Below are 4,600 nucleotides of genomic sequence, written 5' to 3'. Positions count from 1 at the left end.
ACTCAATCAATCAATCAATCAATCTTTATTTATATAGCGTCAAATTACAACAAAAGTCATCTCAAGGCACTTTACACATAGAGCGGGTCTAGACCATACTCTGTAATTTAATTTAAAGAGACCCGACATTCCCACATGAGCAGCACTTGGTGAAAGTGGCAAAGGAAAAACTCCCCTTTAATAGGAAGAAACCTCAAGCAGAACCGAGCTCTAGTCGGACGACCATCTGCCTCGACTGGTTGGGGCCTTAAGGACCTGGCTGTGTTAATATCAGTGTTACAGAATCTAATGATTAGAATTTTTAGACATTTAAGGGCTATTTTACTGTGGAGCTAATATAAATATATATGTATGCATACAAATAAAGTAAACAGTGTACAAGACTGATTTCCTCAGTCTCTTCTTCTAAGTGCATCCTTCCTGTAGGATCCTGTCCAGTTTACATAATGCTTCGTAATGTCTCTCAGCTTGTGAGACGACTCTTCAGGGGGAAGAATATCTCGGTCTTGGCAGCGAGTGTTTATTAGAAACAGATGTAAGGAGGCGGGGGTGTGTGAAAGAGCGATTTCAAAAATGTAGAACAGAGGTCTGACTTAGTGGGAAAAGCAATGATCCCAATCTTCACTCACGTAAGCTGTCCTCGCCGAAAAACTGAAAGTACCCCACAGAGCTTGTACAACAAATCACGTACAGTGTAAATGCTGGCAGAACTAATGTGATTCGCTGTGCATTTCCCCAAAGTAAAGTTTAGCCTCTTCCCAAGACATCTGATGGGAAAAATAGGGAACTGATTTAAGGATATTAAATAGGTGAACCTCAGCCATCTGGGTTCTTTACATATCAAGGCTACAGATCAGATGAAATGAAAGGAAATGAAAGTCTGACACTTCAATTAATTTTTAATTTAAGGTCTGGTGTAGTGGCAAACATTCAAGCAGAAGTTTATTTAGGAACATCTAGAGCAGGGGTCAGCAATTAGGTTCAAAGATGGGCCAGTTTTTTTCAGGATTTTTCATTTGGGGGGCTGTTAATCAATGCAGTGGAAACATAGGTTTATATGTTTATTTCTCTTCATTTATTTAAGAATAAAACAGGTTTACAACACAGTTAGAGATTGTACCTGAAAGGGAAAATGGCAGAAAACATAGCATTTCTATTCCACTACTAAAAGTTGTTGAAATGATGTATTAAACTTTAATTTCTAAAACAGTTTTAATACCTCTGCTGGTGTAGGAGCAGGATCGGATGTAATAGTTATACATGACACATATTACTAATATTGGGATTTACAGGAGCCTTTTGTTTATTTTGTGTTATTTGTATATTGAACTAGTATAGTAGAGTAGAGTGAACTATGACAGTCAGAATTTTCATCAGAGGGCCAAATATTTTTGCTGCAGGGCCAAATTTGGCCCACGGGCCACTATTTGCCTACCAATGATTTAGAGTATATAATGTAATAGTACAAGTGAAAAAATAAGCTTTTTGGTTGAATATTTTACTCAGTCAGAAAATCATACTGTATAACACAGAACTGATGAAGAGAACAAATGTAATATTGCTATACACTCTTTTTTTAAATACAAATGCTTATCTGTCAGTGACCCTTATACACCAAGAAGTAATGAATTAGTCACTAGTCGGATTCAGAAACTGGTCAGATGCAACCTCTCTCCCAATTTTGGATGTTCCCTCAATCCTGAATCCTTCAGACAGGTCTAAGGATTGATCCTTGAGGAACGCAATCAAATTCTTTCAGCAACAGAAACAAAGATCCTTTGATTAGTTTAAGGGGAGGGGAACCATTTGAGTGCTACACCAAACCACTTCATCTGATGATCAAATCAAGTAATATGGTCTATGTGATTAAAATAATGCAGCGTTTTCCATGATTACACTGCAGCAAGAAATCATTTAAAGCACAGTCCTATCTGTATTGTGCTACTAATGAAAACCAGGCTGGGCAATTAAGTTGTACTCATCTGCAAATTCCAAAATGTGTTTGCTTTGTTTTAAAAATCTTTGAAATGAGATGTGAGTTCTGTTGAGCGGGATCAAAAACAGGTTTGAACGGAAGCAACATCTTAAGTGAGTTAAGTAGTCCTTTCTGTGATAGTATGTTATGACACAGCTGCTCACATTCACACACTGGGTTACAGCTGCGGTATGCCTCTCCAGGATGTACCGTTGCTGTGATATACATTACAGCCAGACATCATTGTACAGTTGCTATGGGACCAGCTGCTATGTGGGATCACGCTTAACATGCCTAACACGCATAGCTCCATCTGTTTTGGACCCAGTTTTTCCAATATTTTCCACGTTAACCACCTTATTTACTTCAACATGACAGAATCCATTTACAGTGTACCAGTGAGCTGTTCTCCAGTGCTGTGTATTACAATAGGGCTGACAGACTGAAGCACAATTGACAATTGTGAAATGAAACAGCTATTTATTTTCAATTTAGCATTTATCCAAAGTCTGAGAAACCTTCAGTATTCATTGCACTGCATATGACGTACTAGCTGCAAACAGCAAACACCAACTGAGTAAAAAAACTAAGAATATCTTGACTTCAGACCAAGTCCTCACACAACAAGAAAAGTCTCTTCCCATCTGCAGTCTGCCTCATCAACCTGGTCTGGGACCCCCAATGACACGGACGCTATCCCACCCATTAACATTACACATTATATTAACATAAAAACCCATAATCTTATAATTGATGCAAACTTATTACTAATTATTACTATTACTATCATATTATTGTTAATTGAACACTGCATACTCCTGGTCAATATTTTGTACATTTTATTCTTTTCAATTTAAAATGTAAACCTGTATCAGCCCTTCTTACTTAGAATATATTTTATAATATTTTTTATTCTTTAAAATGTCTTTTTTTAAATATTACGTAGGGTTACTTGCACTATAACCTTCTTTTAAAATGTTGTATTTCACTTGATTTTATATATTGTATTTATTCTGTTTTTAGCTTCCTTTACTATGTACTATTTTAACGTGAAGCACTCGTATGTAATTTATTTTGTTATAAAGCACTTTGAGCTGCATTTCTTGTATGAAAGGTGCTATACAAATAAAGTTATTATTATTATTATTATTATTACTTAATCATTTTACCCTGACTGAGCAAGTTTTGGTTAAAGAACACATGCTTTGGTGTTTTTAGGGTTGTTTCAACTGTGTTTCAGTCTTATACATCTGCAGCTGGAGTAGCAGAACTGAAAGGGTTCATCCTCTGGGCAGCCTGAATGTATTTGGTACATTTCATGTTAAACTGCCAAATGGATTTTAATATGTCTCGTGTACATGTGTAAATTTTGGCCTGATAGTGACACTAGAGGAAAGGTCAGGGGTAAGAAAAAAAAATCATCAGGAATCATACTACTCTGAATCACACTGTTGGAGGGACAGGCATGCAGAGGGGTTGACTAACATTGCATTGGCTGGATATAGATGCAAAGGTACAGGATTAAAGGCTTAATCGGCATTGTGTGAACTCGTTTGGCATGGGCTTGAATGTAAGAGATGTTCATTTATATGTGAAATACGTCTTCCACCCCTGAAAATCATCCAAAACTTGACTTTGGAAGTCACACTAAAAATGAGTCAGTGTATGTGGGTAACAGTCTTTCATTACACAGATAAACTGTGTCAAAGTTGATGATGATTAACATTTAAGTTCAAATATGCATAGCAGGGCCAAGAAACTGCTAAATCCTAATGAAACACAGTCATTGTTACGTTATTGATTAACTGCCATTTTCCTGCTATGAAAGCTAAAGCTATGATGAAAGAGGCCTATTCCATTGTGTAACATACTGTACAGTATCCAATCACACAAAGCTAAACCTGATATTTGACATACTGTACATCTGCACAACTCCTAAAGGACTGCTGGAGAAGAATGTTAATGACCCATATGTACAAATATCCTGCAGCCCATAAGTGATCCCACATGGGTCCCAAACCCAAGGCTGAGACCCCATTGAGAAAGCGTTCAGGGCTAATTGTTTAGTGCTGTGGTGTTTTTCTCTGCAAATTATAAAGATTAGGGTTGAATGTTGGGAATAGGTATTTACAAGGAATTCTTGGAATCGGTTCTTGTTTCTAGGGAAAAATACTTGTCTAGGAATGCATCTGTACTGAAGATTACTGCACCTTGATATGCTGTTTGATGGCGATATGACCGAATCCATGTTTTATCTGCAGCAGCTCTTTCCACTTACATTTCATAGAATGGCTACATGTGAGATGTATTACATCCACATTTAAATGTTAAATGAGAATATACAGTATGGCATTTTATTTTTCCACCTCAAATATTGTACATTTTTTATTTACTGAGTATGAAAGAATAAATTCCATTTCATGACTAATAATACACTGTTTTTTAAAATCACATTTCATTGATAGCAAGAGTAAATATTCCAGGTGATAATTTGAAAATTGTGGAAAATTCACTTCGCAATAAAACTGTGGCCATTAAGTGTTGTTACATCCTTTCCTACATCCTTTTTCACATTTGGTTGGGACTTTTATGGCCAACTATTTTTTCTTAAACATGCTGCTCTAG

The sequence above is a fragment of the Scomber scombrus genome, chromosome 17, assembly GCF_963691925.1.
Source record: "Scomber scombrus chromosome 17, fScoSco1.1, whole genome shotgun sequence".
Classification (NCBI taxonomy): Eukaryota; Metazoa; Chordata; class Actinopteri; order Scombriformes; family Scombridae; genus Scomber; species Scomber scombrus.
This window is presented reverse-complemented; position numbering follows the sequence as displayed.